The following is a 25880-nucleotide window of genomic DNA, read 5'->3' as shown; positions in this document are numbered from 1 at the left end:
TGCATTAAATATGTCCTAGTATTTTAGAAAATTGATTTGGTCCAATTTTACAACAATTATTTGGGAGGTCCTTCACAAAAAAACCTCCTTTTGGGCACTCGAAAAATGGAAAATGGTTTTTACGTCCAAAGAAAATGAAAACTTACTTAGGCAACATTGTTTTCCATTCCAATATGCACCCTTGTGCACAATGTGAGATCATTTGAACAAACTATGTCATGAATGTGGCCATAAGATTGATCATTTGGCTTGAAAGCCATGAATCTTCACACTTGATAGCTCGTTTCTGAGAACACTTTTTTTAAATAATTGTCGTATTACAAGTTTGTTATTTTTCCTGGGAACTTGGCCACATATAATGACACAATGCGAAGGTTTCCCAATTTTTTGATTTTTTTGAATTTTTTATGCCCGTTTCAAAATGCGATCAAAACGGCGGGAATAACCGTTCCTAGCTAGTGGTTGAATCTTGGATTTTTTTGGTGTTTCTATGATTAAATAGATACTTATGTACCTAGAAATGATTTTTGGAAAAAATAAATAGCAAACTACAAGGCAGCTACAGTTCAAATTTGACCCGCTTCCAGCTGAATCGGCGGGAATTTGTCTTTTTCACTAGAGGTGGATCAAAACTTTTTACACCCAACCATTTGGTCAATTTTGCATTAAATATGTCCTAGTATTATAGAAAATTGATTTGGTCAAATTTTGCAACAATTATTTGGGAGGTCCTTCACAAAAAACCCTCCTTTTGGCCACTCAAAAAATGGAAAATTGTTTTTCTGTGCAAAGAAAATGAAAACTTTCTTAGGCAATATTGTTTGCCATTCCAATATTCACCCTTGCGCACAATATGAGATCATTTGAACAAACTATGTCATGAATGTGGTCGTAAGATTGATCATTTGGCTTGATAGCCATGAATCTTGACACTTGATAGCTCGTTTCTGAAAACACTTTTTAAAAAGAATTTCCGTATTACAAGTTTGTTATTTTTCCTGGGAACTTGGCCACATATAATGACACAATGCGAAGGTTTCCCAAGTTTTTGATTTTTTTGAATTTTTTATGCCTGTTTCAAAACGCGGTCAAAATGGTGGGAATGACCGTTCCTAGCTAGTGGTTGAATCTTGGAATTTTTTTGGTGTTTCTATGATTAAATAGATACTTATGTACCTAGAAATAATTTTTGAAAAAAAATAAAGAGCAAACTACAAAGCAGCTACAGTTGAAATTTGACCCGCTTCTAGCTGAATCGGCAGGAATTTGTCTTTTTCACGAGAGGTGGATCAAAACATTTTACACCCAACCATTTGGTCAATTGTGCATTAAATATGTCCTAGTATTTTAGAAAAATGATTTGGTCCAATTTTGCAACAATTATTTGGTAGGTCCTTCACAAAAAAAACCTCCTTTTTGGCACTCGAAAAATGGAAAATGGTTTTCCGTGCAAAGAAAATTTAAACTTCCTTAGGCAATATTGTTTGTCATTCCAATATACACCCTTGTGCACAATATGAGATCATTTGAACAAACTATGCCATGAATGTGGCCATAATATTGATCATTTGGCTTGAAAGCCATTGATCTCCACACGTGATAGCTCGTTTCTGATAACACTTTTTTAAAATAATTGCCGTATTACAAGTTTGTTATTTTTCCTGGGAACTTGGCCACATATAATGACACAATGCGAAGGTTTCCCAATTTTTTAATTTTTTTAATTTTTTATGCCCGTTTCAAAATGTGGTCAAAACGGCGGGAATGACCGTTCCAATCTTGGAATTTTTTGGTGTTTCTCTGATTAAATAGATACTTATGTACCTAGAAATGATTTTTGGAAAAAATAAAGAGCAAACTACGAGGTAGCTACAGTTCAAATTTGACCGGCTTCCAGCTGAATCGGCGGGAATTTGTCTTTTTCACGAGAGGTGGATCAAAATTTTTTACACCCAACCATTTGGTCAATTGTGCATCAAATATGTCCTAGTATTTTAGAAAATTGATTTAGTAAAATTTTGTAACAAATATTTGGTAGGTCCTTCACAAAAAACCCTCTTTTCGGGCACTCAAAAAATGAAAAATGAATTTTCCGTGCAAAGAAAATGAAAAATTCCTTAGGTAACATTGTTTGCCATTTCAAGATGCACCATTGTGCATAATATGAGATCATTTCATTGAATTCTTCATGTGAAAAAGTAGAAGAAAAACAAAAGAATGCCGAGGTAAATGCTTTTTTGAAACATAATTTGTCTTTTTGATGAGAGGTGGATCCAAAACATTTTACATCTAAAGATTTGGTCATCTGTACATAAAATGCAGTCTTCTAGTTTTGGAAAGTGGAGTGGTGCTGTAAACATTTTTGGCACTCCGAAAATAGAAAATGACCCCCCCTAAAAACTCATTTCTCATAACAATTTTTAAAAGATATTTGTCTTATTCCAATTAAAAGTTTGTTAGTTTTCCTAAAAACTATGTCACATTTGGTGACACAATGAGAATGTTTCTTTTTGAATTTGTCATATAATAAAATTGCTTATATGATTCAACACCTTTTTTGAAAAAAATATGGTTTAACACCTTATTTTTAGTCAATTACGACCAATTTAGAAGGTCATAATGTGTACTGGATTCTGATTGGTCCATGGACATGTCACGTGGATCGTGCTCAAACACTGTTGGATGCTCTCGGATCGGACGGCAGCCCTTTCTCCCTCACCCCGCTCCCCCTATTTTTCTCAAAAAAAGAAAAAGAAAAAAGAAAACTCCCTCACCCTCTCACCACACGAACCCTAGCGCTCCAGATCCACCTCACGCGCTCCCTCTCCCACATCGCCGCCGCCACCCCGCCGATTCAGATCCGACACCGCCGCCGGCGCCCGCGCACCACCACCCGCTCCTTCGCCCGTCCCGGAGGCCTCAGTCGGCACCCTCCGTCGCATGGCCACCGCGCTCGTCCCGCCCTCGGTGCCGCACCTCCACCGCCATCTCTGTTGGCTCCTTGCCGACGCCTCCGTCCCTTCCTCGTCCAGCGCGCCTCTGCTCAGGCTGATATCGGGCTCCTCATCGTCCTCCTCGACCTGCTCCTCCCGCCCGCGCTCCTCTCCCACTTCCTCCCCGCCGGCGTCCACCATGCCTCCGCGCATAGCCTCCTCGACCAGGCCAGGGGCTTCCACTTCCGCACCTCCCTCGTCGACCTCCTCGCCGTCTCCGCCGCCCGCTCCCTCCTCATCCTCTGTAAACACCCCGCCCGCTCCCTCCTCCACTCCATGTTAAGCGCGTGCTGTCAACTTCCTGATCTCGAATCGCCATCTGATTTCCTTCCTGGTTACTAATCGATCGCTATTTTTTCGTGTGTGCAGGCGCGTACACGGCATGCGGGGGCGGCGCGGCCTACCTGTGGGTGGCGGCGGCCTGCAGCATCGGCTCCCCTTCTACGTCCTCGCCAAGGCCGTCACGGTCTTTGGCGTGGCCGCCAACGGCGCCGCCGGCCTCGAGCTGCATGGCAAGGGCCAGCTCCTCGGCTTGGCCTACTAGGCCAGCAGCCGGGAGAAGCGCCGGTTGCACGTCGTCCCTGCCCCTCGTCCCCTCCATGCTCATCTTTGTTCGCATTAACCACCATGGCCATGGCCAATTTTTCAGCAGCAGTCAATGTCACACACGCCAAACCCAAAATCAATTTCGCGTTATAATAGCAGCTAAAATTCAGATCTAGGACAATGATTCTACCCTATAAAATGATTCAATGCCGCTAGTCTCAGGGGTTTGAATTGGCCTTAGCACGTACGAATGGAAGTGATGCATAAGTTGTCCTTTACATATACCTTACCCACACACAATGTTCAGTTGCCAGCCTGCAAGAATGCTATTCATTTTCTAGTATGAGTGTACATTCTCCTTTAGGTCTGGTGTTAGTTTCGTCCTTCACTGTGTGTGTTCTCTCCTAATGCTACAAGTTTCCACGCAGGCGACCTCCATGGACGACATCGACGATGAAGACAATGACGAGAGGCCTGTAACAAGAATGAGAGCCCTCTTGTTCACAGGGGCGTTGACCCGTGACGCGGTCTTTGCCGCGGAGTTCCAGAGTTCAAGGACCGAATCGTCGACGCCGTCAGTGACAAGCAGGTTTGACATCTTTCTCGGTTCTTTCCCCTGCATTCCTTTGGTAGTAGCACTAGTAGTATATGTAATTTGTGCAGATGCAATTGATGTGAATTAACTCGGTCCACTGTAGTTTCATTCAGTTTGGAATTTTTTTGAAATGTGACCGATTTGGATTGGATGGTAGATGGTTTAGTTCATGTGAAGCATCCCTCTTACAGTATCCGTGTGTTCCTCTTGTTCCACAGGAGGCTGTGGCAGTGACCACCTAGGTGCAAAAGGAGATTCTCCGCGAAATGGGGATTGATAGCAGTAACAGTGTAGTGCTATACAGGTTATGTTAGTTAGTCATAGTTTTGTCTGTTCATGAAAAATTAAGGTAATGTGGTGCACCTATGACTGCTACTCTCCAGTACTTTTAGCTCAGACAACATGAAACTAACAATATTGGTAGTGTCTGTCTTACTACAATAGCAGCCGACACTCGCTGATGTGAGATCCCTTAGTAGTGGAGCTATGATTTTAACCCTGTGGCTGTAAGTGGTGACTAATCAGGAGGAGTACCTGTCCTAGTCCTACTTCATTGTAGGACTTCGTATGATTATTAGTTATTTTTAACCAATGCTAGTCCTAGCATGTGTAGTCTGTGTGGTGATGTTCTTTAGGTTGCAGCAAGCAAGGACATGATTAGAACATATTAGTATGACATTTGATCTTAGCTTATTGATCCTAGCTATAAATCCATATATTTTGCAATAATATTTTTGTTTGATTTTCTCATATTATTTGCAATCTACAGTAGTAGTGGTACTTTGATTTCACTGCAATCTACTGTAGTAGTTTTTTTTTCTTATAAAGCTTCTTTGCCATGTATGTGATTGCTCTTCTGGATTCGTGGGAACTGAATCTCGAGTGCATGCTAGAGGCTAGAGCTGCAGGAGGTTCAGTTACATGCTCTTTAGTTTTTTTTCCGTCAATGCTATGTTATTTTTTTTTTGAAAACGAAAGGGGCTCGAGCCACCTTTATATTTCAAAACAGGTCGTAGCCTGAGTAACATACAAACATGAGGCTTGTGGGGTGCACTTTAGTGCAAAGCCACAAGGTAAACCTGATAGAAAAGGAGTTGCTTAGACAGAAGAAGAAGAGGAAGAAGAATAAGAAGAAGAGGAGAACCGACAACCAGAAACCAAAAAAGGCTACATAACTGTGTTTTCATCTATAACTGTGTTTTCTTTAAACTTAACTACAGAAGCATTGCTTTTATTCTCAGGTTTTGTTTTTCTTTCATGTTTCCTACCCAACATAAAATCTGTGCTACTGGTTGTAGTCATCGCTTCTAAAGTCAACGCTGCCTTTTCTGCCACAGGTTTACTGGTTTTTCTATTTTCATTCCTATGGCCTGTATTTTTGTAGCGAGCTTCTTTTACGCTTGGTTACCAGACTTATCAATTAGCATGCCTATTTCTCTGCATTGTATAGCCTTTATTATATTATAATTGTAAAGAATGTAGTTTGAGGATAATCTGCCAATTCTTCTGTAGTGGATATAAAATAATTAGGCATTTCTAAATTGTCTTGAATTTCCCTGAACTGAAAAATGGACTGATCAACTTGCTGCATGTGCTACTAAACATAAAACTGAAAAACCTTTTACTGCCATTTTGTAGGTACTTTCCATAATGAACTTGGTTTCTGTTCACACACATGTACTGCTACATTATCCTATACATGTTGTCTGAATTATGTGAGAGGATACTGCCATTTTGTTGGTACTTTCCATATTGAATTCATTGTAGCAGACATCAGCAGGTTTTAGATCTAGCACTCTTTACTTTTGTCACTGGTTTACATTTCTCAATCCTAGGAATTGATTACTGCCTTCTGTTTTGACTCTAGATTTGAATAGTGCCCAGGTAGTGTTCATTAGTAGGTTAAAAGGATGTTCAGCTTATTTATTAAATCATGATGTACAAAAGGTTTAGCTACGTGGGACTCCCAAGTCTGCAACTATAGTAGAAATAAGGCCATGGAGCAAGAGTATTGTTGGGCATCCTTTGCATTTCTCTTGTCATGTCCCATGCTTCAAAACATGTGGGTAAACATATCAGTACACACGCACACTGCAGTTTGTAATGTCATTTAATAGGGGATGCATTAGGGTACTTTATTTCCATTATAAACTAATAATAATTAAGAGATTACTAAGGTAACAATAATCTAGCATATATAGTAGAATATTAGATGTGCTTGTATAAATAGAATGCAGAGTTTAGAAATGAACTAAAATCTGAGAGCAGGAAGTGGTAGGATTAATTTCATTTAGAAAAATAGGTGTACTGCAGCACCATATATTAAGGTAATTCCTCATCCAAAACAAATTGGAGGGGAAGATAGTCAAGTTAGCGACCCAGTTTTCATTCCGTGGGCTTTCCTTTCTTCAATGCTATGTTATGGTAGTCCATCCTGTACGTTTCCAGGTTTTCTAACTATATGCAAAACTTCCTGTAGGCTCGGTGAGGGATGCTCCACCAGCATCCTGCTGCTTGGCAGTGGACGACAAGGACTTCCTCGCGCACGAGGTGTCTTCTAAGATCTACGGCGACAAGTGATACATCCATTTTGCATCATGCTTTTATATCGACATTTATTGCATTATGGACTGTTATTTCACCTTATGTCACAATACTTATGGCTATTCTCTCTTATTTTACAAGGTTTACATAAGGAGGGAGAATGCCGGCAGCTGGAATTCCGGGCTGGAAAAGGAGCAAATATTAGAGACCTATTATGCGCAACTCCAAAAGTCCTGAAACTCCACGGAACATGTTAAAATAAATAAAGAAAAATCCTCGACAAAGATGAAGGCCAGGGGGCCCACACCCTGCTCACGAGGGTGGGGGGCACGCCCCCCTCCTAGGGCGTGCCCCTACCTCGTGGGCCCCCTGGTGGCTCTCCGACGTCCATCTTCTCCTATATGAAGTCTTTCGATGAGAAAAAAATAAGAAGGAACTTTTCGGGACGAGACTCCGCCGCCACGAGGCGGAACCAATCTAGAGCTCCGGCAGAGCTGTTCTACCGGGGATACTTCCCTCCGGCAGGGGGAAATCATCACCATCGTCATCACCAACGCTCCTCTCATCGGGAGAGGGCAATCTCCATCAACATCTTCACCAGCACCATCTCATCTCCAAAACCTAATTCATCTCTTGTATCCAATTCTTGTCTCAAAGTCCGGGATTGGTGCTAGTAGGTTGCTAGTAGTGTTGATTACTCCTTGTAGTTGATGCTAGTTGGTTTATTTGGTGGAAGATCATATGTTCAGATCCTATATGCATATTATTACCCCTCTGATTATGAACATGAATATGCTTTGTGAGTAATTACGTTTGTTCCCGAGGACAAGGGAGAAGTCTTGCTATTAGTAGTCATGTGAATTTGGTATTCGTTTGATATTTTGATAAGATGTATGTTGTCTAGCCTCTAGTGGTGTTATGTGAACGTCGACTACATAACACTTCGCCATTATTTGGGCCTAGAGGAAGGCATTGGGAAGTAATAAGTAGATGATGGGTTGCTAGAGTGACAGAAGCTTAAACCCTAGTTTATGCGTTCCTTCGTAAGGGGCTGATTTGGATCCACATGTTTCATGCTATGGTTAGGTTTACCTTAATACTTTTGTTGTAGTTGCGGATGCTTGCAATAGAGGTTAATCATAAGTGGGTTGCTTCTTCAAGTAAGGATAGCACCCAAGCACCGGTCCACCCACATATCAAATTATCAAAGTATCGAACGCGAATCATATGAACGTGATGAAAACTAGCTTGACGATATTCCCTGTGTCCTCGGAAGCCCTTTTCCTATTATAAGATTTTGTTCCGGCTTGTCCTTTGCTACAAAAGGATTGGGCCACCTTGCTGCACTTTATTTACTTTTGTTACTTGTTGCTCGTTACAATTTATCTTGTCACAAAACTAGTTGTTACCACTTATTTCAATACTTGCAGAGAATACCTTGCTGAAAACCGCTTATCATTTCCTTCTGCTCCTCGTTGGGTTCGACACTCTTACTTATCGAAAGGACTATAATAGATCCCCTATTCTTGTGGGTCATCAAGACTCTTTTCTGGCGCCGTTGCCGGGGAGCGTAGCGCCTTTGGTATGTGGAATTTGGTAAGGAAAACTTTATATAGTGTGCTGAAATTTACTGTCACTTGCTACTATGGAAAGTAATTCTCTGAGGGGCTTGTTCGGGGTATCTTCACCCCCTCCAGTAGAGCAAAGAGTTGCTCCTCAACCTACTGAACCTATTGAAAATGAAACTCCTTTTGAATTTCCTTCGGGTATGATGGAACAACTGCTAGCTAACCCTTTTACAGGAGATGGAACAAAGCATCCTGATGAGCACTTAATATATGTGGATGAAGTTTGTGGATTATTTAAGCTTGCAGGTATACCCGATGATGTTGCTAAGAAGAAGGTCTTCCCTTTATCTTTGAAGGGAGACGCATTGATATGGCATAGGCTATGTGATGATATGAAATCATGGAACTATAAAAGATTGAAGTTGGAATTTCATCAAAAGTATTACCCTATGCATCTTGTTCATCGTGATCGCAATTATATATATAATTTCTGGCCTCGCGAATGAGAAAGCATTACTCAAGCTTGGGGGAGGCTTAAATCAATGTTATATTCATGCCCCAATCATGAGCTCTCAAGACAAATGATTATTCAAAATTTTTATGCTCGGTGTCGTGGTTCTAAGCCTGACAATAGAGTGGGGGGTAGGTATGGAGAGGCAAGGTCCTAGCTATGGAGAGGTTGTAAGCACAAAGGATGTACGAGTTCAGGCCCTTCTCGGAGGAAGTAACAGCCCTACGTCTCGGAGCCCAGAGGCGGTCGAGTGGATTATGAATGTATAGATTACAAGGTGCCGAACCCTTCTGCCTGTGGAGGGGGGTGGCTTATATAGAGTGCGCCAGGACCCCAGCCAGCCCACGTAGGAGAAGGTTTAAGGTGAGTTAAGTCTGGGGCGTTACTGGTAACGCCCCACATAAAATGCCTTTACTATCATAAAGTCTACTTAATTACAGACCGTTGCGGTGCAGAGTGCCTCTTGACCTCCTGGTGGTCGAGTGAGTCTTCGTGGTCGAGTCCTTCAGGCCAGTCGAGTGTGTCCTCGTTGGTCGAGTGAGTCCTCGTTGGTCGACTGGAAGGCGACCTCTTCTAGGGATGTCCTAGGGTAAGTTACTTGGGACAGGTCCGTGACCCTACCCTAGGTACATAACCCCATCATTAGCCCCCGAATGGATTGAGGCTTCGAGTGAAGAAGGAGTTGATGTCGTTTCCGATTAACCTTTGCGCTCTAGTTGTGCGCTGTTCTGGATCAAAGAATCTCTTCGTTGACAGGGAGCAATTCGTCTTCGGTCGACTCGATCCATTCTATTTTTGCGTCGAGTGATCTTTCGAGCTTCGTCGATCTCCGAGCGACGGATCGCCGGAATCACCGCGTCTGACAGACTGATTTGTTGTTCGCGGATTCTGCGGGGTGCGAAATTTGGGGGCGCGCGCGAAGCGGGGCAGACCGCGGCGTTCGGATGGGACGGGGCGTAGACGCCTCGATCTCCGCGCCGCCTTTTTCGCCACGTATCCAGTCCTCATAACTGCTCACAGATATGATTAGATCGACCGGGCCCACACGTCAGCCACTCGGAAGGGACCTTATAAATGTGCCCGGCGAGGATTTCTGTGCTGCGCCTCAGCATTCTCCCTCTCTCCCTCTGCTCCCTTCCTCCCTGCTCAGCGTGCCCGCTCTCGCCTCCGCACCGCTTCCCTTCGTGCATCTCACCGGCGACCATGGCCAAGGAGAAGACGGCGGCGCTGGAGCGTGCCAAGAAGGCGTCGGCATCGGAGAAGGCGAAGGGGAGATCCACCAGCCGCAGAGGATCCTCGTCCAGATCCCGCCTGCCGAAAGGCTGGGTCCAAGGCGACTGGATCCAGTCGACCATCACGGAGAAGGACCTCCTCGACATGGCCAACGAGGGCTTGATCCCTCACGGAGCTGCGAGGTTGCCGGGGAAGGAGTGGCAGCCACAGCCAGAAGAGGGTGAGTGTGTGCTTCTGGCCACTCATGTCGATCGGGGGTTTTCCTTGCCACCAAGCATTTTCTTCCGTGGTTTCTTGAATTTCTTTGGAGCGCAGCTCCACCACTTTACCCCAAACTCCATTGCCTACCTTGCTGCATTCGTGTCCATGTGTGAGGGTTTCTTGGGCTGTCGACCGCACTGGGGTTTGTTCAAACGTATCTTCACGTGTCGCTCTCAGACCGTGAAGAAGGCGAGCCCAGGTGACGAGAAGACCCGAGTCGTCCAAATGTGTGGGGGCCTGGGAATTCAGGTGAGGAACAATAGCACCTTCCCGCCCATGTCCTTTCCCGAGTCCGTCAGGGGCTGGCAGTCGACTTGGTTCTACTGCCAGGTCCAGTCGACGCCAGGGCAGTCGAGTGGACTCCCTCCGTTTACCATGGACCGAGTGAACAAGCCCTCCCCTCTGAAGCTGATTCCGGAGGAGAAAGCCGACGTGAAGATGTTGATGGAGCGCGTGGTGCAGCTGGTTCGGGACGGTGTGACAGGCATGGACCTCCTGGAGGTTTTCCTCAAGCGTCGCATCCAGCCTCTCCAGTTCAGGAGCCACTGCATGTGGTTGTACTGCGGGCCCGAAGACGAGACTAGAGTCCATCCAGAAGAAGTCGACGATGTCACTCTGGAGAGATGGATGGCAGCCGTTACCGGAAACAGGGACAACCCGCGCGGAGCCAGAAGAATTCCTCCACTCGACCACGACAGCATCCCAAACAAGGTACACTTGCTCTGCTTTCCATTGTCCTTGTCGTATTCATTTCTGCTAACCCTGTCGACTGGTCGACTGATCCTTGTTTGGGCGACTGCTAGGCCTTCACCGAGCTGTACTCGATGCCCAATGGGGCACAAGCTTCGACTGAGGAAGGCGAGGCGAGCGGGGGCGAGGCGAGCGGGGGCGAGGCGAGCGGGGGCGAGAGCCAGGAAGAGGAGGAATGGGACTCGGATGCTGCAGGGGATGATGACGACGATGATGATGATGAAGGTGATGAAGATGACATCGAGGACGAGGAAGAAGAGGAAGAGGAGGTCGTTCCACCGCGCTCAGAAAGGCGGTCGAAGCTTGTCCACGACCCTTCGACCGAACGTGGTAAGGGGGTTGCGACCGCCACCCAGTCGACCAAGCGCCCCCGGACCACCTCTCCGGCGCCGACTGAAAAGGCGCCGAAGCAGCCCAGGGCGGCCTCATCGAAGCCGACCAAGCTCCTGCCGAAGATGAAGGTGTCCATCCCCACCATTTCAGGGTAATTGTGTTGCTCATATTTTCTTATTCTTGTGCGAACTTTATCTCTGGTCGACACTGAGGTTAGTCGACTGATCCTTTGGAGTTGCAGTGCTGCTACTTCTGAGACCTCGGCCCGGGCCGATGACCACGAGATGGAGGATGCAGCAACTTCGAATCCAGGTGCTGTGTTCTTAATACCATTCTTAGTCGACTGACTCGCGATCTCTGATCCTGACCCTTCTCCGCAGCTCCACCCAACACTGTTATCGATCTTCCTGATGATGATGAGGATGAAGAGCCGCTGAAGCACAGGAGGAGTCGAAAAGCGTCCGCCAGTAAGGTGCCTCAGGATGTGTCAGCGCCTGAAATTCTGACTGTGGAGGAAGAGAACACCACTCGACACACGGTGACCTTCGCGACCCCACTGACGAGTGCTCAGCAGCCCTCCCTCTTCACGACTCACCACGTCCCAGAGGACCAAGCTGGTGCGGCGAAGGAGGCGATACGCCAGGCGGGACTCATGATGGAGCAGCTGAAGACCATCCGGGATGCGAGCCAGGCAGCTTATGACGCCAGCTCTGCCCTCCAAAGCAATGTCCAGGTCAGTCGACTGCTGTTTGTTCTGTTGGATATGCTACCAAAAACTTTTCTTTTCCGGGATTTATATTAGTCACCCACTGGGTGTGTCGAATAAACTCCGTGTTAGCGGGGGCACGCTGAGTGCACCCGCTGGGTGTAGTCCCCAAGGCTAAGGTCGACTGCTGGCAGTCGGCCTTAGGCTTTATAATGTCAATCTTTCTGTCAGTCGACTGGTCGACTGGATTTCGCAAACCGGTGGGGGCACGCTGAGTGCACCCACTGGGTGTAGTCCCCGAGACTGTGGTCGACTGCTTGCAGTTGATCACAGTCTTAGAGAATGCGTCTCGCACACTGTTTTTTTTTTTGAGGTCGACTGGTCGACTTTGTCTTCAACAGGATTAGTGGGGGCACGCTGAGTGCACCCACTGGGTGTAGTCCCCGAGACTACGGTCGAATGCTTGTATTCGGCTGTAGTCTTAGAAACTTGTGTTTTTCCCTTTTCACTCGGAAGTGAATTATTTTTGACGTTTAGTCGATTGGTTCTTCGCAGAACTCCTGTGATCTTGTGGCTCGCTACTCAGAGCTAGAACAGAAACATACTCAAGTCGAGCTGAGCTTGAAGCTGGTTCAGGAGAAGCTGACAAAGGCAAAGGAGGAGACTGAAGGTATGTTTGGTGAGACCTTGACGACTGCTTTTCCTCTTGCTTGTTTCAACATCTGATCTTGCTGTGTCTTGCAGGTAAGGTAAGGGAGGCCCAGCAGAAGAAAGACCTTGAGCTAGCTGAGAAGATCAAGCTTGCTGACGAGAAGTTAGCTTCAGTCACCAAGCTCGAACAAGACAATACCAACCTGAAAACTGCTCTTGGGATTGCCAACAAAGAAGTCAGTCGACTGAGAACTGACAAAGCTGCCTTGACCGACCAAGTCAGCAAATTGACTGAGAAGAAGACTGAACTGGAGGCCTTCCTGAGTGGCTTTGCCAAGAAGCTGTTTCTTATGCTCGAAGGTAAACCTCCATGTTTGGCAAATATTTCCAACTGTGGCTTCTTCCATTCGACTATCCCCTTGACTTAGTGATCACCCTTGCAGAATTTTGTCAAAACTTTGAAGAAGAAACCAGCCGACTGGAGCCAAACCTTGACCCCGTCAATTCTCCGGTGAACGACGAAGTTGCCATGGATGTTTTCCGACTGGAGTCTCGTGTTGCAGCTGTCGTGGATTATCTCGCAAGGCTGAAGGCCGCCACATCTCGCATCGACTCGACGCTCTGGCCTGAGGAGACACTTCAGAATGACTTTGAGTCACTAATGGCCCGCTTGAACACGATCCCTGGTCGAGTGCAGGAATGGAAGAAGTCCTCGGCTCGGTGTGGTGCAGATGTCGCTCTGTGTCTGGCCCGAGTCCACTGCAAAGATGCACGAGAGGAGAAGCTGGCGGCTCTTCGGGTGGCCAATACCAAGAAGCACGACTTCAGGTCCTTTATGGAGACTTTCCTTGCAGCTGCCACTCGGATCGCCGACGGAATTGACCTTGATGAATTTGTTGCACCTTCCAGCCCTCCACAGGAGGGGTAAAAAACTTCTTCTGGCTCGACTCTTTTAAATTTGCCTCGGTATGCCGAGTGGAATTGTATCCGACAAACTTTAACAGGCTTGACGCCTGAGCACTTTTGGTTACTTTAGACATCGATTCAAACTCGAATCTGACGCTTGAATATGATTGCCTTCGGCTCAGAATGCCCTTTGCAGGTTCACAGCAAGGTGCCTGTGCTTAGGCGAGCGCTTGGACTGCAACTAAGCCTCCGAGTGGAAGGCTGGCTTACCACTCGGTAGGATTTTGATAAACTTAGGCGAGTGCTTGGACTGCAGCTAAGCCCCCGAGTGAGAGGCTTGCTCACCACTCGGTAGGATTTTTTATAACTTAGGCGAGCACGAGGCTGCAGCTAAGCCTCCGAGTGGAAGGCTGGCTTACCACTCGGTAGGATTTTGATAAACTTAGGCGAGTGCTTGGACTGCAGCTAAGACCCCGAGTGGAAGGCTTGCTCACCACTTGGTAGGATTTTTATAACTTAGGCGAGCACGAGGCTGCAGCTAAGCCTCCGAGTGGAAGGCTGGCTTACCACTCGGTAGGATTTTGATAACTTAGGCGAGCACGGGCTGCAGCTAAGCCCCGAGTGAGAAGGCTGCTTACCACTCGGTAGGATTTTTAAACTTAGGCGAGCACGACTGCAGCTAAGCCCCGAGTGAGAGGGCTCTACACTCGGTAGGATTTTTATAACTTAGGCGAGTGCTTGGACTGCAGCTAAGCCCCGAGTGAGAGGCTTGCTCACACTCGGTAGGATTTTTATAACTTAGGCGAGCACGACTGCAGCTAAGCCCCGAGTGAGAAGGCTGCTTACCACTCGGTAGGATTTTGATAACTTAGGCGAGCTTGGACTGCAGCTAAGCCCCGAGTGGAAGGCTGCTTACACTCGGTAGGATTTTTATAACTTAGGCGAGCTTGGACTGCAGCTAAGCCCCGAGTGGAGGCTGGCTTACCACTCGGTAGGATTTTGATAACTTAGGCGAGTGCTTGGACTGCAGCTAAGCCCCGAGTGGAGGCTGGCTTACCACTCGGTAGGATTTTGATAACTTAGGCGAGCACGAGGCTGCAGCTAAGCCTCCGAGTGGAAGGCTGGCTTACCACTCGGTAGGATTTTGATAAACTTAGGCGAGTGCTTGGACTGCAGCTAAGCCCCCGAGTGGAAGGCTTGCTCACCACTCGGTAGGATTTTTTACAACTTAGGCGAGCACGAGGCTGCAGCTAAGCCTCCGAGTGAGAAGGCTTGCTCACCACTCGGTAGGATTTTTATAACTTAGGCGAGCACGAGGCTGCAGCTAAGCCTCCGAGTGGAAGGCTGGCTTACCACTCGGTAGGATTTTGATAAACTTAGGCGAAACGGATTCGCGGCTAAGCCCCCGAGTGGAAGGCTGGCTTACCACTCGGTAGGATTTTTATAAACTTAGGCGAAACGGATTCGCGGCTAAGCCACCCACTGAGGGGGAGATTTTATGTGGACAAAAATAAAAAGTGCTGACACAATTATTTCTAAACCCATGAATTACAGAAGTTCTTTATTGCAACTCATCCGAGTGATGAAACTTAAGTGTAAAACGGGCGGAGTAGCTCCGCGTTCCAAGCTCGGGGCTCGTCGATATTATGCTCGACGTTGTAAAGACGGTATGCCCCGTTGTGGAGAACCTTGGTGATGATGAAAGGGCCTTCCCAAGAAGGAGCAAGTTTGTGTGGTTTGTGCTGATCCACTCGGAGAACCAAATCCCCTTCCTGGAAGGCTCGACCTCTCACATTTCGGGCGTGGAAACGGCGCAGATCTTGTTGGTAGATGGTCGACCGGATCAGAGCCATCTCCCTTTCTTCTTCTAAAAGGTCGACTGCGTCCTGCCGCGCTTGTTCAGCTTCTACTTCGTTGTATATTTCGACTCGAGGAGCATTGTGGAGAAGATCACTCGGCAAGACTGCTTCAGCTCCATAGACCAAGAAGAATGGAGTTCTTCCGGTCGACCGATTGGGTGTGGTCCGCAGTCCCCAGAGTACAGATGGAAGTTCGTCGACCCAAGCTCCAGCTGCGTGTTTGAGATCACGCATCAGTCGCGGCTTCAGTCCCTTGAGAATCAGTCCATTAGCTCGCTCTGCTTGTCCATTCGACTGCGGATGGGCGACCGATGCGTAGTCGACCCGTGTGCCTTGGGAGTTGCAGAAGGTTCTGAACTCCTCTGAGTCAAAGTTCGACCCATTATCCGTAATGATGCTGTGCGGTACTCCATATCTGAATACTAGTTCCCTGATGAAGCTAACAGCAGTACCGGTGTCGAGGTTCTTGATTGGTTTAGCTTCGATCCACTTGGTGAACTTGTCGACTGCCACCAGTACATGCGTGAAGCCACTTCGTCCTGTTCTCAAAGGACCGATCATGTCCAGCCCCCAAACTGCAAAAGGCCAGACGAGTGGGATGGTCTTCAAAGCTGACGCAGGCTTGTGCGACATATTCGAGTAGAACTGGCATCCTTCGCACTTATCTACTATCTCCTTTGCCATCTCATTCGCCTTGGGCCAGTAAAATCCGGCTCGGTATGCTTTGGCCACGATGGTCCGAGAGGACGCATGATGACCACAGGTTCCTGAGTGAATATCGTTGAGGATGAATCGACCTTCTTCTGGTGTTATGCACTTCTGACCGACTCCAGTCGCGCTCTCTCTGTATAATTGTCCTTTGATGACAGTAAAGGCCTTAGATCGACGGACGATCTGTCGAGCCTCTTCCTCATCCTTCGGAAGCTCTTTCCTCAAGATATATGCGACATACGGAATCGTCCAGTCGGGAATGACTACCAAAACCTCCATGATCAAGTCGACCACCGCTGGGACTTCAACTTCAGTCGGATCTGTGGCACTCTTGGGCTGCGGAGTTTCTTCGGTGAAAGGATCTTCTTTGACTGACGGAGTATGTATATGCTCCAAGAACACACCACTCGGAATGGCTTCTCTCTTGGAACCTATCTTTGCTAGATCATCAGCTGCTTGATTTTTCAGTCGGGGTATATGATGGAGTTCCAACCCCTCGAACTTTTTCTCCAGCTTCCTCACTGCACTGCAGTATCCAGTCATGGCTGGGCTTCTCACGTCCCACTCTTTCATCACCTGATTGACCACTAAATCCGAGTCATCATAGACCATTAGGCGACGGACGCCGAGTGAAATGGCCATGCGCAACCCATATAGACCATTAGGCTTTCTTTGCCTCAAACTTGATATCAAGGGGAAGAAGTTCAATCGCCCATTTGGCCACTCGACCAGTTGCATCTCTGTTGTGCAAAATCTGTGATAGTGGAGCGTCGCTGACGACTGTGATTGAATGGTCAGAGAAATAATGAGCAACCTTCTTTGTGGTCATGTATATTCCATACACAAGCTTCTGATAATGAGGATATCTCTGCTTGGATGGAGTCAAGACTTCAGACAAATAATACACTGGGCGCTGAACTTTGAGAGCTTTTCCTTCTTCTTCCCGCTCGACCGTTAGCACAGTACTGACGACTTGTCCTGTGGCTGCGATGTAGAGCAACAGAGGCTCTTTGCTGATTGGAGCAGCAAGCACCGGCTGGGTGGAGAGCAGAGCTTTTAGCTCGGCAAACGCTGCATCAGCTTGTGGAGTCCACTCGAACTTGTCAGCCTTCTTCATCAGTCGGTAAAGAGGCAATGCCTTTTCACCGAGTCGCGAGATGAATCGACTTAATGCAGCCAAGCATCCAGTAAGCTTCTGGACATCGTGCACTCGCACAGGGCGTTTCATTCGGAGAATAGTGCCAATCTTTTCTGGGTTGGCGTCGATTCCTCGTTCGGAAACGAGAAAACCGAGTAACTTGCCACCAGGAACTCCAAATGTGCACTTTGATGGATTGAGCTTGATATCATACCTTCTGAGGTTGGCAAATGTTTCGGCGAGGTCGGCGAGCAGGTCGGAACCTTTCCGTGACTTGACAACAATATCATCCATATAAGCTTCCACATTCCGACTGATTTGAGTGAGCAGACACTTCTGGATCATTCGCATAAATGTGGCTCCGGCATTCTTGAGGCCGAATGGCATGGTGATATAGCAGAAGCACCCAAATGGAGTGATGAAAGCTGTTTTTACTTCATCGGGCCCATACAGACGGATCTGGTGGTACCCGGAGTAAGCATCTAAAAAAGACAACCTCTCGCATCCCGCGGTCGAGTCAACAATTTGATCTATGCGAGGGAGAGGAAAGTGATCTTTCGGGCAGGCCCGGTTGATGTGCTTGAAATCAATGCACATTCGGAGCGACTTGTCCTTCTTAGGAACCATGACGACATTAGCGAGCCACTCGGAGTGGAATATCTCTCGGATAAATCCTGCCGCCAACAGTCGAGCCACTTCTTCACCAATGGCCTTTCTCTTCTGGACGGCGGACCGCCGAAGATGTTCTTTGACTGGCTTTGCAGACTTGTCGACTCTTAGGCGGTGCTCAGCCAGTCCCCTGGGAACACCTGGCATGTCAGCGGGCTTCCATGCAAAAATGTCCCAGTTCTCACGGAGGAACTGGATGAGCGCTTCTTCCTATTTTGGGTCGAGTGTTGTGGAGATGCGGGTCGGAGCTGCTTCGGGGTCGGTCGGGTGAATGTGAACGGGCTTCGTCTCACCGGACGACTGGAATGCAGATTCGGTGGCGGGCTTCTTGGACCGCAGCAAGTCACTCGGATCTGCGTTTTGCTTGTATTCTTCGAACTCGACCGCTGTCACTTGGGAATCGGCAATTTTGGAGCCCTTCTGAAAGCACTCCTCTCCCTTTTTCCTATCACCAGTGACAGTGATCACACCTTTGGGACCGGGCATCTTCAATTTGAGGTACACATAACATGGTCGAGCCATGAACCGTGCATAGGCTGGCCTCCCCAAAATGGCATGATATGCACTTTGAAAATCCACGACCTCAAACGTCAACTTTTCTTTGCGGAAATGCTTTGAATCGCCAAATACTACGTCCAAAGCTATCTGGCCGAGAGACTCAGCCTTCTTCCCTGGTATAACTCCATGGAAGCTCATGTTACTAGTGCTCAATCGGGACATCGGAATGCCCATACCTTTCAGCGTGTCTGCATATAACAGATTCAGCCCACTTCCACCGTCCATCAGCACCTTTGTCAGTCGAGTGCCTTCGACAACTGGATCGACCACCAAAGCTTGCCTCCCAGGGGTGGCAATATGAGTTGGGTGATCAGATTGGTCGAATGTGATGGGTGTTTGAGACCACTTCAGATAATTTGCCTTCGCTGGGGCAACCATGTTAACCTCTCGGTTAATTACTTTCAGTCGACTTCTGCTTTCCACATCTGCGAAGATCATCAGAGTGGAGTTGATATGCGGGTATCCTCCCTCACTGTCCTCTTTGTCTTCGGCTTTGTCTGACTCCTTCTCCTTGTCCTTAGACTGTTTTCCCTGAAACTGCTGGATCAGGAGTCGACATTGGCGAGTGGTGTGCTTCGGGTAAATGATATTTCCCTCTTCATCTTTCTTCGTGTGAATATGACACGGCATATCCATCACGTCGTTCCCTTCTTTATCCTTCACCTTCTTGGGGTTCCAGGATCCTTTTGGTTTCCCCTTAGACTTTCCTTGAGTCACGGCCAGAGCCTCTCCAGGAGCTGCTGGTTCAGCCTTCCGCTTCTGTTTCCGACTGGAATTTCCTTTTTCCGACTGACTCGGCTTGTGCTTGCCGCTTCGAAGTCGGTCTTCTTCTTCGCCGTTGGCGTACTTGGTAGCAATCTCCATCATCCGACTCAAGGTCATGTCACCGGTTCGACCAAATTTCAAGCTCAGTTCTCTGTTCTTGACACCATCTTTGAAGGCGCATACTGCCTGATGGTCAGAGACATTTTCCACTGTGTGGTGCAAAGTGATCCACCTCTGAATATACTCTCTGAGAGTCTCGTTGGTTTTCTGCACGTAGACTTGCAACTCCGTCAATCCCGCTGGTCGCTTGCAAGTCCCTTCGAACGTTCTGACGAACACTCGGGACAGATCTTCCCAAGTGTAAATACTGCTAGGAGGTAATTGGGTCAACCATGCCCTGGCAGAACCTTCCAACATGAGGGGCAAATGCTTCATGGCCACCTCGTCGTTCCCACCACCGATCTGAACTGCCACTCGGTAGTCTTCAAGCCAAGTTTCAGGCTTAGACTCACCAGTGAATTTGCTGACTCCTGTTGCCAACCTGAAATTGGGGGGAATAACGGCGGCTCTGATAGCTCTGCCGAAACATTCAGGACCAGAAACATGTACTCGACTGCTCGTGGGCACTTCTCTGTCGAGTGCACCACGATGGGCTCTGTTCCGGTCGACCAACCCTTGCACGATAATGGATCGCGCGTCGAAGCCTGGCTCCCTGGGGTCAACTGGAACTCTACGCCCTGTACTGTACTGACGCCTATCATCTGGCTGCCGAGGAGCGTAAGACCCACCCCTCGGAGGGGAATAGGGCACTCGACGCCTATCATCTCGGTCGAGCCTGTCGCCATATTGATCTCGCCGATACTCACGCCCTTCGCGCCGCGGAGGCGATCTGGGGCTGTGAGCCGACTGAACCGTATTCACAGTGACAGATCGACTGTGAATTCTGTTGCGCGACTGAGACACGGCTGAATTCTGATCTCCTGCTGCCCGGAGTAGATCCCTGATCTGCAGCAAACCTCTGCCAGCTTCTGACTGCGAAGGCTGAATGGACTCCGCTATACGGGTCGCAGCTGCTAAATTCTGAATTGGGGTTCGATATACCTGAGTCGGCGGGAAGAGTTGACGTCGACTGGTGTCGGGAACTCGTTGCCGCGCGCGCTCGTCGAGTGCTCGCTGAAGGTTCTCCAGTCGAGTGCGCTCGGCCAAGTTGGCTAGACGCGCCTCCTCCAAGGCACGAGCCTCGGGGGTTTCTCCTGCGATGGGAACGCGCAGGGGATCCTCGTTCCTGCGGCGAAGCTCTTCTCTTTGCAAAGAGTCGAGTGGTTCGGGCTGGTATTCTTCGTAGCCTCGTGCAGGGTCGCCGCCGTCGCCTGCTCCACCACCACGGGCGAAGCCAGGAGGACTGTGGGGCCCGTCGACCATCAAGATTTCCGCCGCTGGATCACTGCTTCCGCACTCAGATGCAGTCTCTTCGGAGCCAGTCGACTGATCGAACAAGCCGTAGAGAGATTCGTTGGGCTCGATTGCCGCAACTTGTATAGTGGCCGACTGGCGAGCCACCGCGTGACTCACCCATCGCTGAAGTCTCGACCGGCCTGAGCGCTTGCGCTGGCGGGAGACCGGGAGGGTGGAAGATGAAAGATCCGACCGATACTGGGTCGATGGTTGCCGCTGCAGAACGCCGCGGACACATGCGCGAAAATGCGTCGCACCGCGGACGGGGAGCGCGTCCACGTCGAGTGGAGCCTCCTGGAGCCATGCGGAGTCGTCGGCGATGAAGGTGAGAGTGCCGAGACGGATCTCTTGTCCCTCGATCAAAACTCCAGCAGACACCATGATGAAAATACTCGGAAGAATCGCAACTTCTCCACAAAATCGCTAAAACACCTGCCCCACGGTGGGCGCCAACTGTCGTGGTTCTAAGCCTGACAATAGAGTGGGGGGTAGGTATGGAGAGGCAAGGTCCTAGCTATGGAGAGGTTATAAGCACAAAGGATGTACGAGTTCAGGCCCTTCTCGGAGGAAGTAACAGCCCTACGTCTCGGAGCCCAGAGGCGGTCGAGTGGATTATGAATGTATAGATTACAAGGTGCCGAACCCTTCTGCCTGTGGAGGGGGGTGGCTTATATAGAGTGCGCTAGGACCCCAGCCAGCCCACGTAGGAGAAGGTTTAAGGTGAGTTAAGTCTGGGGCGTTACTGGTAACGCCCCACATAAAATGCCTTTACTATCATAAAGTCTACTTAATTACAGACCGTTGCGGTGCAGAGTGCCTCTTGACCTCCTGGTGGTCGAGTGAGTCTTCGTGGTCGAGTCCTTCAGGCCAGTCGAGTGTGTCCTCGTTGGTCGAGTGAGTCCTCGTTGGTCGACTGGAAGGCGACCTCTTCTAAGGATGTCCTAGGGTAAGTTACTTGGGACAGGTCCGTGACCCTACCCTAGGTACATAACCCCATCACTCGGCTTTCTGAAAACAATCGCACCATGCTCGATACTTCTTGTGCTGGCTCTTTTATGATGAAGACTATTGAATTTAAATGGAATTTATTGGATAGAATTAAAGGCAACTCTGAAGATTGGGACCTCGACGAAGGTAAAGATTTAGGTATGACACCTAAGTTTGATTGTGTTAAATCTTTTATGGACACCGATATTTTCAGTAAGTTTAGCACTAAATATGGACTTGACTCTGAGATAGCAGCTTCTTTCTGTGAATCTTTTGCTACTTATGTTGATCTCCCTAAGAAGAAGTGGTTTAAATATCACCCTCCCATAGAAGTAAAAGTAGCTGCACCTATTAAAGTTGAAGAAAAGACTGTCACTTATAATGATCCTATTGTTCCTACTTCTTATGTTGAGAAACCACCTTTCCCTGTTAGAATAAAGGATCATGCTAAAGCGTCAACTGTTGTTCATAAAAGCAATATTAGAAATTATACACCTCCTGATCAAGTTAAAGTAGAACCTAAAATTGCTATTGTTAAAGATCTCTTGTCTGATAAAATTGATGGGCACGTTATTCAGTTCGATGGTGAAACTGCTAGAATTGCTAAGCCTTGTGATAAAGATAAACATAGACCTGTGGTGGGCGTGCCTGTCATTTCTGTTAAAATAGGAGATCATTGTTATCATGGCTTATGTGATATGGGTGCGAGTGCTAGTGTTATACCGCATACTTTATACGAAGAAATTAAGAATGAAATTGCACCTGCTGAGTTAGAAGGTATTGATGTCACAATTAAACTTGCCAATAGAGATACTATTTCACCAATTGGAATTGTTAGAGATGTTGAAGTCTTGTGTGGGAAAACTAAATATCCTGTTGATTTTTCTTGTTCTTACTTCTCCGCAAGATAGCTTTTGTCCCATTATATTTGGTAGACCCTTCTTGAACACTGTTAATGCTAGGATAGATTGCGAAAAGAATATTGTTACTATTGGCTTGGATGATATGGTTCATGAGTTTAATTTCTCTAAATTTAGTAAACAACATCGGGAGGAAGAATTACCTAGTAAGGATGAAATTATTGGTTTTCTTCTATTGCCGTACCTCCTAGTGATCCTTTAGAACACTATTTGCTAGACCAGGAAAATGATATGTTCATGAATGAAAGAAGGGAAATAGATGAAGTATTCTTTAAATAGGAACCTATTCTGCAACACAATTTGCCTGTTGAAATTTTAGGGGATCCTCCTCCACCCAAGGGTGATCGCGTGTTTGAGCTTAAACCTTTGCTTGATAATCTTAAGTATGCTTATCTTGATGAAAAGAAGATATATCTTGTTATTATTAGTGCTAACCTTTTATAGCATGAAGAAGAAAGATTATTGAAAACTCTGAAGAAGCATCGTGCTGCTATTGGATATACTCTTAATGATCTTAAGGGCATTAGTCCCACTCTATGTCAACATAAAATAAATTTGGAAGCAGATGCCAAACCAGTTCGTGATCCTCAATGACGTTTGAATCCTAAAATGAAAGAAGTGGTAAGAAAAGAAATACTCAAGCTTCTAGAGGCAGGTATAATTTATCCTGTTGCTGATAGTCAGTGGGTAAGTCCTGTCCATTGTGTCCCTAAGAAGGGAGGTATTACTGTTGTTCCTAATGATAAAGATGAATTGATTCCACAAAGAATTATCACAGGTTATAGGATGGTAATTGATTTCCATAAATTAAATAAGGCTACTAAGAAAGATCATTACCCCTTACCTTTTATTGATCAAATGCTAGAAAGATTATGCAAACATACACACTATTGCTTTCTAGATGGTTATTCTGGTTTCTCTCAAATACCTGTGTCGGCTAGAGATCAATCAAAGACTACTTTTACATGCCCTTTTGGTACTTTTGCTTATAGACGTATGCCTTTTGGTTTATGTAATGCACCTGCTACCTTTCAAAGATGCATGATGGCTATATTCTCTGACTTTTGTGAAAAGATTTGTGAGGTTTTCATGGACGATTTTTCCGTCTATGGTTCCTCTTTTGATGATTGCTTGAGCAATCTTGATCGAGTTTTGCAGAGATTTGAAGAAACTAATCTTGTCTTGAATTGGGAAAAGTGCCACTTTATGGTTAATGAAGGTATTGTCTTGGGGCACAAAGTTTCTGAAAGAGGTATTGAAGTTGATAAAGACAAGGTTGATGCTATTGAAAAGATGCCATGTCCCAAGGACATCAAAGGTATAAGAAGTTTCCTTGGTCACGCCGGATTTTACAGGAGGTTCATTAAGGACTTCTCAAAAATTTCTCGTCCTCTGACTAATTTATTGCAAAAATATATACCATTTGTCTTTGATGATGATTGTGTGGAAGCATTTGAAACACTTAAGAAAGCATTAGTCTCTGCACCTGTTGTTCAGCCACCTGATTGGAATTTACCCTTTGAAATTATGTGTGATGCTAGTGATTAAGCTGTAGGTGTTGTTCTAGGGCAAAGAGTTGATAAGAAATTAAATTTTATTCATTATGCTAGTAAGACTCTAGACAATGCTCAAAGAAATTATGCTACTACGGAAAAAGAGTTTTTAGCAGTTGTATTTGCTTGTGATAAGTTCAGACCTTATACTGTTGATTCTAAAGTAACTATTCACACTGATCATGCTGCTATTAAATACCTTATGGAAAAGAAAGATGCTAAACCTAGACTTATTAGATGGGTTCTCTTGCTACAATAATTTGATTTGCATATTGTTGATAGAAAGGGAGCTGAGAACCCCGTTGCAGACAACTTTTCTAGGTTAGAGAATGTTCTTGATGACCCACTACCTATTAATGATAGCTTTCCTGATGAATAATTAAATGTTATAAGTACTTCTCGTAGTACTCCATGGTATGCTAATTATGCTAATTATATTGTTGCTAAGTTTATACCACCTAGCTTCACATACCAGCAAAAGAAAAAGTTTTTCTATGACTTGAGACATTACTTTTGGGATGACCCACAGCTTTATAAAGAAGGACTAGATGGTGTTATTAGGCGTTGTGTACCTGAGCATGAACAGGAACACATCCTACGCAAGTGTCACTCCGAGTCTTATGAAGGACACCACGCTGGAGATAGAACTGCACCTAAGGTATTGCAATCTGGTTTTTATTGGCCTACTCTCTTCAAGGATGCCCGTAAGTTTGTCTTATCTTGTGATGAATGTCAAAGAATTGGTAATATTAGTAGACGTCAAGAAATGCCTATGAATTATTCACTCGTTATTGAACCATTTGATGTTTGGGGCTTTGATTATATGGGACCTTTTCCTGCCTCTAATGGATATACACATATTTTAGTTGCTGTTGATTACGTTACTCAGTGGGTAGAAGCTATTCCAACTAGTAGTGTTGATCATAACACTTCTATTAAAATGCTTAAAGAAGTTATTTTTCCGAGGTTTGGAGTCCCTAGATGTTTAATGACTGATGGTGGTTCACACTTTATTCATGGTGCTTTCCGTAAAATGCTTGCTAAATATGATGTTAATCATAGAATTGCATCTCCTTATCACCCTCAGTCTAGTGGTCAAGTAGAGTTGAGCAATAGAGAGCTCAAATTAATTTTGCAAAAGACTGTTAATAGGTCTAGAAAGAATTGGTCCAAGAAACTTGATGATGCATTATGGTCTTATAGAACTGCATACAAAAATCCTATGGGTATGTCTCCGTATAAAATGGTTTATGGAAAAGCATGTCACTTACCTCTTGAACTAGAACATAAGGCGTATTTGGCTATTAAAGAGCTCAACTATGATTTTAAACTTGCCGGTGAGAAGAGGTTTTTTGATATTAGCTCACTTGATGAATGGAGAACCCAAGCTTATGAAAATGCCAAGTTGTTTAAAGAAAAAGTTAAAAGATGGCATGACAAAAGGATACAAAAGCGTGAGTTTAATGTAGGTGATTATGTATTGCTATACAACTCTCATTTAAGATTTTTTGCAGGCAAACTTCTCTCTAAATGGGAAGGCCCCTATGTTATCGAAGAGGTCCATCATTCCGGTGCCATAAAGATCAACAACTTTGAAGGCACAAATCCGAAGGTGGTAAACGGTCAAAGAATCAAACATTATATCTCAGGTAATCCCATAAATGTTGA

This window comes from Triticum aestivum, chromosome 7A, assembly GCF_018294505.1.
Source record: "Triticum aestivum cultivar Chinese Spring chromosome 7A, IWGSC CS RefSeq v2.1, whole genome shotgun sequence".
In the NCBI taxonomy this organism is placed as follows: domain Eukaryota; kingdom Viridiplantae; phylum Streptophyta; class Magnoliopsida; order Poales; family Poaceae; genus Triticum; species Triticum aestivum.
This window is presented reverse-complemented; position numbering follows the sequence as displayed.